Genomic DNA, 12,544 nt, shown 5'->3' with positions numbered 1-12,544 from the left:
AGCCTTCTACTGCCTAACTTGGGTGCAGGTGCGTGCTGTCTCATAAAAATGAAGTGCTCTGAACCTCACTTCCAGCTTTAGAGGGCCTCTGACTGATGCAGCTGAACACTTCATGCTTCCCCAGACCCTCCGTTATACAACGTGAGTTGGTGCTAAAGCTCTGCTGTACTGCAGACACTTCCTATAAGAGTCCCCAGATGTGTAGTTAGCACCCAGAATCACACCAGCTAATGCAGCTTACTTTCATCAGCAGGTTTGTGGCCACGATTTATTTATTTTTCTTCCATCAGGGTGTGATTTTAAAGCATGACAGAAGCCTGAAGTGGAAATGAGCAACCTTCTGATTCAGTTTTTCTCACACTCATGGATACATGCAATCTTAAAGGAAAAAAAAAAGGAAAAAGAAAAAAAAAAAAAAAAAAAGAAAAAAAAAAAAAAAAAGAAAAAAAAAAGGCTGCAGTGAGGCATGGTATTTATCCTTTTTAAAAGGCAGGTATTTAGTAAATGCTGGCACTCCAAAGGCCCAGATGCAACTGCATCCCCTTGTCACAAAGATTCAGTCACAAGGTATGAGGCAGCCTCTGCCCCTAGGAAATTATCTACTCCCTTTTAACCTGCACAGTGGGAGGTTATGATGCCTAGTCTGGATGGAAAGTTGAGAGTAGATTCTAGATTGCCACCCCAGAACTCTACATGATAACCTGGGCTCCAGGTTGCTTGCTGCCTTCCCTCAGGTACATGGGCCAGGGTTCAGTCTCCATCACACCCAATACTTCCTGAGCACAGAGGAGGAAGCAAACCCAGTCATGAAAAGCTCAGCAGCTGTAGCTGCTTAATTAATGGGGTTATTTTAAATCCAGTCACTTAAATTGCCGTGGACACCCTTTATTATAGCCTAGACAATTTTATTTCAAGTTAGTTTTAATCAATTAGGAATTGATTTTAGCTAAGTCTGTGTAAGAACATCTGATCTAGTTTAACTAAATTGGTTTTAGAGAAATGAAATGGGTGTAAATTCAGCACGATCCTCAGGAAGATCTCCCTTTGCCTGCTAATGATTAGGTAGAGAGGATCACAGTAAAACAGCATGGGATGTACAAGCTCAGGGCTGTCTGCCTCTTCTCTGCCCAGGCTGCAGCTTCCTGAACCACTGAGGCAGTGACAGAGCCCGGCCGGCTCCGGCCATGCACTCTGGGAGAGGAGGAAGGGCAGAGAGCCAGCAGATCATTCTAACAAAGAGAAAACACAATGGCAACGATCTGAGGAGGAACAGGAATTTATTAAATGTAACCAAATCAAACAAAACAAGAGAGATCAAAGTACCCAAAGTACGAGTCAAACCACGACGGTGCAAGAGAAGCACCGCTTCCTTCTCCTGCAAAGTCCTTCGGGGATGCCGTCCCTCCCCTTGGGGAACCCAAAATGCCCAAAGATGGCGGTAACACGGAACCAGAACACGAACTCTTCAACTGCCACTGATCTGCATGATGTTCTGATGTGGAATACCAACAACAGGAATCACAAAACCACAACGAAGTTTTGAGCTGTGGCCCTTTTCTATGATGCAACCTCACCTTCAGGGCTACTGAACATTTGCAAAGTTATGTTATTCTTTCATGTGTCTTTAATTCCAACTTCTGATGTTGTTTTTCATCCCAAAACATTATTTTGCTACTTTAGCCATACTTTAGAGTTGGAACTGTGTTTTAAAAAAATACATGAAACAACCCTCTTGTTATCTTCAATTTGCTGTTGTTGTTTTTACCGCGATCATTAGGAGTTCTCATGTGGGAACTCTTTATCTCAGAACGGTGAAAATCTTTGTTTCTATTCTTATAAACGGAAAGAACAAAGCTACTGCAATCAGGGACCTGCTATGTTGGTGCTCTCAGAAGAAAAAAAAAGCAGGATTTCTACCTAGGACTTGTTTACTTTGTGCTGAAGTTGTTCCGAGCTTGATTTCTTCTGTAGGTACAAGTAGTGTTAATGAGGTGTTAATGTGTATGTAGGCGACGTACTCATAGAGTTGCCTTTGATCACTCAGTGTTATTTCTTTTCGTTTCCATTTTTCTTCTTTCTTTTTTTCCCCTTAACCTCGAAAAGCTGTTTGCACCATGAGAGCATGTTGACTTAACAGAAATTTCTCTGGGAGCTGAAAGAAACTCTGAAAACAACGTGAAGTAAAATTCCCACCCACTGCTGGTGGGTCAGGATTGTTCCTCTGATTACAATTGTTTGAAGAGCAAAAAAATTTCCAGTGGTTCTCCTGCATGCAGTTTCTATACTGCTTTAAATATAGGGTTGAAACTATTATACTGGAAGCAGTGTACCTATATAGACCCTAGTAGAATGAAGTTGTGTTATTACTGTGATATTTATGCCAATCTACCCCATTCTTACAAATCTAGAGGCGATAACAGTGCCTCCATAGCTGTATCAATACCATAGCTTTGACTTTAAAATTGTACTCTTAAGGAGCTAACCTGGCACAAAGACCAGGCCCATTAGGTTTGAGTTTCCTACTTCATAATTATTAACGTGTATGAAAAGTGAAAATGAGGCGTTTAAGGCAGGAAAGCTCCAGAAAGTAGAAAAACGATGATTTCCTCTTATTTATGTGAGCTTCCTTATCCTGTTGTTTTTGTTATCACTTTTGCTCACTCTTGCTGACATAAAGCAACGTTGCCTCACGTTTATCTGAGAGTCATGAAAAACAAATGATGGGCATGTATGTGTGTGCAGGACCTTTATAAAGTGATCACATACAAAGCAGAATTGAAAAGATACTCTGCCTAATGCTCATGTGTCATTCCTAGCGCTCCTGAGGCTTCTATAAGCCCCTGCTACCTGGAACAACCATTTTTTTTGAGAAAATGGTTCTGTGGGTTAACTAGTGGATTTGGTTTTTAACACTAAGTACCAAGAAGGGGCTTCAGCATCTCAGCCACTGTGCAACTAGCAGGCAGGTCCTGCTCTCCACACTGAAACCCTTGTGATGTGTTCATCCTGGACAGCAGGCAGACATGAAGCACACAGGTGGAGATGATGCCATTGCAGCAACCATTGTGCTGGTGCTGAGGCTTGGGGAGAGCTGGGTGTGGGAGGCTGCCTTAAGAGAAGCAAGAGAAATGGAAAAGGATGGAAAATGAAGTGAGAAAAAGAAGCAGGGGAAGACGGAAGCTCGTCAGAAAACAGTGAAGGAGGCTGGAGATAGGATCCTGTCAGCACAATTTGACAACCCAGTCAAAACTGTGTGAGAAGCTCCAGCAGCAGCTAGAGACTCCTGGTGCTGATGGCTCTGAAGCTTTCCCTCCTGACTGGGGTCTCATTCATGTTCCAGTCTTCCCCCACAGGTCACATGGCAGGAAAAAGAATAAGGTCTGAATCACGGAGAACAGATTTTGATCAGCCAAGTTAGGCTCCTGTTCTAAGTCCTACTTTTGCTGACACCTGTCTCTTATGTAACTATAGAAAGCTCTGGATGAATTATCTTCACAAGACTTAAATCTCCTTTTGGAAGTACCTTCTTCTTACTCTCTCCTAATTCACCCCAGAAAGAGTACAGAGGGAAGGAAAGATGTCTCACTGCATAAGGTTATGTCCAAGGGTGGCAGACATGGAGAATAGCTGGGAAGCTGGGCCTCAGTTTATGCAGTCCACAGGTTTCTGCTTTATCTGCATCTGATGACTCTTTTTGTTACTTTTTGCTTGCTTGGAAATAAGGGCAAACTCTTGAAGTAGGAGAGGGAGAGCTTAAAGACACTGGCAAAGAAGAGTCATAGTAAGCTGTGCACCTCTGTGTATGATGCTTGTTTACAAGCCTGAATAGAGTGTTTGGGTTTGTTAATAGATCTTGAGTGAGTCTAATGTGGCAAAGGTGAGCATCTCACAAGGGAAAAGCGGTGGCCACGGGAGCATTTACTGTTCATGGTGAGCAGCTCTGGCACCAGCTGCTATACATTTCCTCATCTCCTATTTCTTCCTTTCCTGCTCAAGGCTTATGTTTTGTTGTTCCAGTTGGGGCTTAATGTGCTTCCCAGTTTCCTGTATTTTTCTCTGAATCTGTTTATCTTTTTTTTCCTTTTTTTTTTCTTTTTTTTTTTTTTTCTTTTTCTCCTTTTCAAGCTGAAGTTGCAGCTGACAAAAGGTGCCAGCCTATTTAACAGCAGCCTGAAGATAAGCACTTGGTAGATGCAGACAGCAGGTGCGGCATGGGTGGCAGCGTCAGATGCCAGCCGAGACATCATTGCATGGAGTACTTTGTCTCCTCTGCCTCCACGTTCCCTTGCCTTGTTGGTGGGGCTGCCAACAGTGTGTCACAGAAGATGCTGATTTTTGGAATGGGGACCGAATGCTTTGGAGCCGAACACATTCCATATGTTTTCACACCTGAAAGCTTTTCAAGAAGAGATCTGTTTCCATTTATGCACATATATGGAACTTTTTTTTTTCGCCTGGCTTCAGCACATGGTGATTGCTTCCAATGTGTGCTGATAAAGACTGGAGACATTTGCATTCCTAGTATAGGAGAAGATGGGGACTTGACATATTTGATTTGAGTTGGCTTGTTATTTCTGGTTCTGACTTACTGCAAACACTGTGCCTACTGCTGTATCTCTATTGACTGAAGACAGGCATCCTGAGGGATAACTTTGTTTTCCCTCTCATTTAGGAAGGGAAAAACATGAGTCCAGCCCTGCTATTTGTGAAGACAGACACAATTGTGTATTGCAGTCTGTTGAGTAAGACTGAAAGTGTCACCAAGCTCTGAAAAGTAGTCGTTCATTCACCCTGTCTTCTCTGAGGTGCCCCTGCAACCTGTGGCCCTGGTGTCCAGAGGTGTATTGGAAAGGCTGGAAAAACAAGTGCTTGGCACTGCTTGGGGCAAGTGAGGAAGTCCTGATGAGATGCTATGAAGGATAACCAACCTGATTCCAAAGCTGTGCCAGTTCCAAAGCAAAACATCACTTGACCTTCCCCTTATTTGTGTCCAAACCCTACCCAGATCTTGAATTCAGTAGCTTTGAGGCTTGGGCCTTAATCCAAATGGTGGCAGGGAAGGGTTTACTTTTGCATCTCTAGAGCACCAGAATCCCTCAGTTTTTTTCTGGCAGCCCTAGCAGAGAAAGGCCCTGATTATGTCCAAGCAGAAGAGATGAACATGAGCTAGCACTCAAGAGCCTGTCTTTGTCACTACATAAACTGAAGCAAAAGTTTATTTTTTCAGCACTGCTCTTCTCTTGTCTGAATCAGCACAGGGGATGTTCTGACTTCTGTTTAAGGCCCTGCTGGGTTTGACAGCTCTGAAAATGAAGGTACAGGTAGAATTCAGCAAAATGCTCCAGAGTGGGTATCAGCAGCAGTGAAAGGCTGGCACTGGGACACTGGCACAGAGTAGTAGTCCAATAATTTAACTTTGGCCTCTTTCACATTGCCTGAGCCTCTGTGGGGTATGAGCTAGCAATACCCTTACTTCTTTACTTATAGAAAACATGGCCAAGTTCTTAAAGTAATAGAGGATTCCCCTAAACTGTGGTCTTTCCCTTCTAGAATGTGAAGACACTCACTCCTTATATTTTGTACCTCTTTCCTGCAGCCTCTAGAAGTAAAAATGAGGCTGGGAGAAATGGCAAACATCACGCTTCAAGCCTGAAAAATCTGTGGTTGCCAAGGTACAAATCTCTTTGAAGTAACATGCTTACTACGTTTCATTTAGTGAATTGATCTGATGTCTTGCATTCTGTGAAGCCGCTGCCTTGTCTGCTCATTTAGTTTCCCTCCTTCCCAGCCCCTGAACACGGACCTCTCTAAGCAAGCTACCCATCTGCTGGAAGAAGACCTCTGCTTATTCTGCCAAATGAGAGAAAATCAAAATCCTTGCTGAGCAGCAGCAAAAAAGCAATGCTGCTACCTGGAATCATGTCAGGAGTTCTGTGCTTATTAGGCCCTGTAGCTGCTACAGCTGAGAAACAAGTCACTGAGATTGTTCAAAAGCCTACGGATTCTTTCTTGCATTAAGTTAATTAGTGAGAAATGAAACAAGCAGCAAATGTGTGAAAGAAAAGGATTACGTATCTCATATCTTGGTAGCTCAATAGAATTGCAAGGAAAAGGGATCCTTGTTTTTACTGACAGGAAATGTCTTTTTTTTTTTCCTGGCTTTTAGCAGAATTTATCATGATTGTTATCTGCTTGTGGACAGAGAGCATTCAACTGCCCAGGCAAATATGTAACAACTAATCCAGGGAAATTTTTGTGTGACTGGGTAGAATATGGACTCATCTGAACCACTGGGTCGTACTTCTGGCTGAGAAGTACCGTCTTCTAATTCCCTTCTGCACTCAATCTGACATGAAAATACAGGGGGAAGAAAGCTCACAAATGAACACACTCACTCCTCCCCAGCACTTAACAGCATCAGGAAAATAAGGCAAGCAGATGGGAGCCAATGTATCATCACATGAAATCCCACCCCTTGTGAAAACATGCCAGCTGAAGATGAGACAAGATTCCTATTGGTGTTCTTTGCTGTAGATAACAAATAGGATATTTTCGGCTTAAAGGTAGCTAGCAAGTGCTTTACTTTTTTCCCCTCCTTTGGATGCACACTGTATTGCCAAAGTGACCTCTGACACTTGAGATGTACAGAAGTGTGAGACATTCCAGAGAAATATCCAAATGACTTTGGCAAACTTTGTATCCTCTAAATCTTGCTTTCCTGATGTGTCCATCTATGACTAGAGTTCAGTTTTATCCAGAAAGACCAGCAGTTACTTTTCAGCCTCATGAGCTGTGTTTCCATCCAGAGTTGTGGTAGCAGGATTTTCTTGCCTTGCTGACAGTCTTCCTGTTGTCATGCACAAAACTGGTTTTTAATAGGTATTGGGATCCCTCTCACCTCCATGCGGTTCAGTGGTGACATTTGGAAATATTACTCAGGAAGTCTCTCACCATCTGGGCCTGCAGCAGGCTCAGCACCTGCATTGCCATTGTCCCCAGTCCTCTCCCAGCAGTGAGCCGTCACTCCCCACAGCTGTCCTCTCCAGGCTCTCTTCCTCAGCCTGTCAGCAGCTTCTCTGACAGCAGCTAGGTTAGTGGATCCTGGCCAGCCCTTTTTCCCAGCCTGTAAATGTGATGGGAGGTTTTTCTGCCTGCAATTAATGTTTGGTTTCCATTCCTTGCCGTGAAGTGAGGAATGCTCCTGCAGCATATGCAGAGGCACAGATTTACCAGGGCATCTCCCTGGCCTGCAACAAATTGTCACTTCGTGTCTGCAAATCTTTCAAGCCAAGTGTTTCCTCAGCTGAGCTTTGAGAGGGGCTACTTATGGGCGCTTCCTCCCCTTCTTAGCCACAGTGCAGGTTCACTGGGTCTGTGCCAAAGGCTCTTACCTTCAGCTTTGGTATTGCCTTAGCAGTGTGTTTGTCAGCAACGAGCAACCTGTTGAACAGACCTCTTCCTCTGCTTCATCCCCTGTGGGGTCAGAAACAAGTGAGCTTGATCAGGAGATCTGCCTGACAGATTCACTCCCAGGCAGCTGCAAAAACAAGAGGCTGGTCTCTCCACACAGCTGGTGGTGGGGCTGGGTTCACATCTACACACACAGGCACATATGTGTGTATATATATCATGCAAGCATGTACCAAGATTTACATATATATAGTTATTGAGGAATTCTGTGAATATATCACTCAGAAACCACCCAAATTTTAATACCACTCTAGAAAGCTGGAGTATAAGCAGATGGTTGGACTGGATGATCTTATAGGTCTTTTCCAACCTTGATGATTCTATGATCAGCTCTACTGAAGCTGATGGGAAAAATGAATCGGATTAATGTCCCAATTTAATCAGATTAAGAAGAATGTTTATATGAACTACAGCTTTTTAAAGTAGCTAATGTTTAAGTCTGTGAAACATTGCTGTTTATGTATGTGATGTAAAATATATTTTCTAGTTAGTACTAACAGATATTTTAGTAACAAGAATGGTGTTTTGGAAAACAAGTTTGTACTTTTATACTAAAGGATACTTTAGTACTTTAACTGAAATTAAGTACTGTGCTGCTAGAAGACAGAATATAGAACAAATACTGAGTTCCTCTCTAAATTTTACAGTATCACACACTGAAAGGGCGGACAAACTGTGAGAGTCCTAAATACTGCTAGTGATTCTATCTAGCTAGTCAGTTTATGTAAAATCATTGACCTTGATCTGAGGATAGACCTCTTTAACACAATCAATACAGGTGCAATCAGATAAGAACATTCTACTGTTTTATTAAAGTGCATCTAATTCAAAACTCAATAACTCTCACAAATCCTTAATCAGAGAAGACATCCTGGGAGGTATTTAGGTGAGTGATCTTATAACTCTTTCACTCTCCTTGTTAGGATGGCATTTTACAAATAGACATGTCTGTTTCCTCTTTACCCTCTCTGCCATAATTCTTTCAGTGTACAGTTGTGTTGATTATTGTGCATTTATCAAGTCTCTTTTCCCCTTCATTTATTTAGAGGGATTGAGTCAAGTGACAGCTTCTGCTTACCTCATCCCCCAGGGTCGCTGTGGGCAGGCATATAAATGCAAATGTGCCTCCCTTACTGGCACACTAAGTCCTATATTCTGGTCTGTGACTTAGATGTGTTACTCTATAGGAGGTGTAGTAAAAATGAATGCTGCCTAACTCAGGGTGGCCTGGGATAATGAAAGAAAACAGTCCGTATGCAGCATAATGTGATAGCTTAAGTAGAATGAAAGCCAAAGACAATGACTGAATTTTTAGAAATGATTTTAAATCAAAATGATACATACTGAGTAAGACAAAATAAGCACATGGTAGAGAGCTCTGAGAGCACTGCTTACAGTGAGATAATTATTATCCTTTTCAGATGATCCTCAGCATGTTCCTTGATAATGTGAAATAAATTGTAATTTGGAGCATTTGAGTTGAGGGCAGACTATTTTTTTTTTTTTTTTTTTTGTCATTTAAGTGCACATACAACAGACTGAGGGCATTAGATCCCTTAGCATGAGTGCAAACAACTGCATATGCTTATCTAGACCCCATCTCCTTGCTTTACACAAAACAGCACTTATCCAATCTATGAAATAAAATCAGAAAAAAAAAAAGTATCATAGGTGCTTGTAACTATAGGCTGTGCAGAGAGGCTTGAGGATTGCTACAGTCTCTTTAACATGTCTGCTCACAAGAGAAGAGGTCTGAACTCTGGCTTTTCATAGGCGTGAGTGTTTTACACCGGGTCTTGAATTAAAGCCTTGATAGAAATGGATTGACATTACTGATCAGAGTTTATTAAATTTAAATATATTTTTTGTAGTGGAAATGCTAAGTCACAACTTGAGGCAGTGATTGAGCACCTGGTGGGAAGGCAGGACCAACTCAGGGGAGCTCAGGTGCATGCAATGCACCTGAGAGACCAAAAGGAGTGGTTCCTGGCTCCACCCTTTCTCAGACCTCATTTAAGGGTTAGCAGTGGAAGCAAGGGCCTTTTACTAGAGGTTCCTGTGAATTTGAGGCTTTCTGAAGGTAAGCAGTTTCTTTTCTTTATTTCTGTGTCCATGGTTGTTGCATTTGAGCAAATCATTACTTGCTGCAGCCTGAGACCTTGCTGCTCTGCTGTCATTGCTGCACTTTGCACTGAGTTACATGCTTTAAAATGCAGTTTCAAATAAGATATGCCTGATAGTGGAATTGCCTAATGTAAAGCTGTGTTAAGTACCTTGGCCCTTGCCACAAAGAATATTGCTGATTCAAGCAAGGACTTTTGCTGATTCTGTAGCATGGCAGTTTCTCAACAACTACTATATCTTACCTTATTTTTCTTCTTCAACAGGGCAAAATAAAAACTCCAGTTTATTTGGCAATTACACAAGTTTTTCAGTCATCTCTGAAACATGTTTGTTGTATGTTGCTGCTTCAGTTAATTCAGCCCCTGTTGTCAATTAAATAAAAGTAATATTAAGAATAATCTCTGTGGGCTTCTGTGTTCTAGGCTTACAGTTTGCAAAGCAGCTTCTTTTGGGAGGAGGGGAAGAAGAGGATGTGTGGACATACACAGCTCTTAGATGAAGAGGTGAAAAGAAAGTACTATTTTCTAATGTTAGCCAGAGAAAGAACAATGAGAGAGAGCAAAGCATTCCAGATGCTGCATTATATCCACAAAGATATGTAACAGTTCCATATGAATCTAATAAAGCCATGGGCTGTGAGTAAGTTTTGTGTTTTCTGCAAGATGAGTTTGCCTCTGAAGGATTCCCACACCCAGTGGAAAATAAGGATACAAGAGACTTAATTAAAAATGAGAGCTTGAGATGCACGACAAGACTTTAAATTCTTTTTGTATTTAATGGAATTTGCTGTGGTGCTAAAATAGTATTCCCCCCTGTCATTCTGACATGAAAAACATTAGTGAATATTTGATTTTACTGTGAAACAAATTATGGTAATAATGACTCTTTGAGAGAAAGAACGTGCTTGAACTGGTACGTTCTCATTTAAGTGTAGGTGTTTAAAAATAGAGCAGATACACAAAATGTTGTCTGATACTTCATCAACTGACTGCTATTTTATGAGATGCATGCCCTTTCAGCGCAGTACTTGACACTTAACATTTGCCAGTCTCAACCCCACTCGTAAACTCTGTTCTCCTCACTATACCTTGGACATGGGGAATGTGTGAACAGTCAGGTTTCAACTCCTGTTCAGCAGTTCAAAACTTCAAGGTCAGAAGTCATTGGGCAGAAAATTTTCCCTATCTTTGTAATTGATTTTTAGAGTTAAATTTTATAGTATGAGTGACTGGCCACATCCAGCTAAACTGTATATACAGCCATGGAACCATTGTTGCTGGATTTGGCTTTATTTATTTACTTGAATTGGCACTATAATTATGTTAATTGAACAGCAGGCAAGAAAGCAAAGAAGAGACCTCAGATATAGTTGTTTAGAAAGTTTTTCATTTTTGAGGTAAGAAGTACATACACTGCTGAAGTGGATGCTGTCACCATCAGTATTTAAAAACAAATAAAAACCAGATGCCTCTTGATATCTTTTATTTTTAACATCACAGTGATTTTTAGGAAAGTTGATGAGGAAGCACTTTCATATTCTAGTTGGGGATGAAGAATCACAAACGCCTCCAATCCAACTTTGGTAAGAAAAGTCTTCATGACCTTGAGCAAATCTTCAACTTCTCTGTCATTTCTTCCCTGTGAAAATGAAAATAACAGTGCACTTGTGAGATTTATTAGCGGAGAAGGTTTAGGGAAGACTGGATGTCCTTTGGCATCAATAGAAATCAGTGATTCCAGCAGGTGTCAGTGATTCAGAATTTTCAGAATAGAAATCAGTGATTCCATTCAGATGGTCAGTGTGGGAAGGTTTAAAGTAAGTTTTCTTGTACAAGCAAGCCCAATGACAAACAAGCCTAGTGGACAATTTGGGAAATTCTCCTGGAATGCAGAGGCTTGGCTGTCCTTTCACCTCTTCTAAGCAATCATTGCCCTGCAGCTTTAATGGGAAGAAGCTACAGGAGGAATGTGTGCAAGAACTTCTTTACGGTGACAGAGCACTGGAACAGGCTGCCCAGGGGGGTTGTGGAGTCTTCTTCTCTGGAGATATTCAAGACCTGCCTGGATGCCTACCTGTGTGACCTGGTGTAGGGAACCTGCTTTGGCAGGGGTGTTGGGCTCAATGAAAAAAAAAAAGTATTTTTCATCAACAGGAGAGATTGATGTTGTTGTTTTTATCTTTATAAAACATAACTATGCATGTGTTTTTAAAATCTTCGTTCATGTTACGTTAAAAAGAAATGCAGGTATTACAGCAGGGCTGCAGTTCTCCTGTTATTAGGGTGAGATTTATTCTGTTTTTTTGATCTAGTGACTGCTCTCAGTGTCAGTGGGTTAATGAGAAATGAAAATGAATGTTGAATGAAAAATGGAATATCTTTTTGTTATAGCTAGGTTGGCTTAATTTTATAAAAGTATCTAAAAGAATAAAAATCAGGCAGGGTATAAGCATGCATTCCTTTCCCAGGGATGCATCCCATAAGGTCTTTGCACTTTATAGGCTGATTAAAGGAAAAGAGGTTGGGCCAAGGGAGATCAGAAATGGATTGTTATGCTGCAAGCCCATTAGAATCACTTTGTTTCCCATAGCCGACAGCATGATGTTTAAAGTCATTTGTTTGGGAGCATGGGTCACTGTTGGGCAGATTTGCCAGCTTATGTAGGATGAAGTCAACAATAAATGTGAACTGTCAGGAGATCTTATGAACAATTTGCAAAATAGGACAGAGAAAGAAAATACTGTCTTCATGGTTAGTTGCTGTCCCAGCCAAAAGTACAGGACACTTTTAATATAATCTTGCTGTATAATGTAATCAGACTGTCTGAGAGATATCTTATGCTACTCTGGTAGTCAACAAGCAAGTATGGTCAAGGACAGTCAAATTGTTTTATTGCTCATAACTTGGCAAAAGCTAGGGAAAAACGTGTATGAATTTAATGGCACAAGGCT

General features: G+C 41.4%; 1 long non-coding RNA gene across 1 annotated transcript in view; it reads left to right on the top strand.

The window, feature by feature from the left end:
• LOC107311501 (uncharacterized) overlaps window positions 1-8,424 on the top strand; it is a 194,096-nt gene extending 185,672 nt beyond the window's left edge. The window contains exon 4 of the long non-coding RNA XR_014943957.1: window positions 1,132-8,424. This is a non-coding gene — a long non-coding RNA (uncharacterized LOC107311501). The remainder of the gene's footprint in view (window positions 1-1,131) is intronic.
• The last annotated feature ends 4,120 nt before the right edge of the window (window positions 8,425-12,544 follow it).

Source organism: Coturnix japonica, chromosome 3, assembly GCF_054131305.1.
Source record: "Coturnix japonica strain WE chromosome 3, WE-NBRP24, whole genome shotgun sequence".
In the NCBI taxonomy this organism is placed as follows: Eukaryota; Metazoa; Chordata; class Aves; order Galliformes; family Phasianidae; genus Coturnix; species Coturnix japonica.
This window is presented reverse-complemented; position numbering and strand designations above follow the sequence as displayed.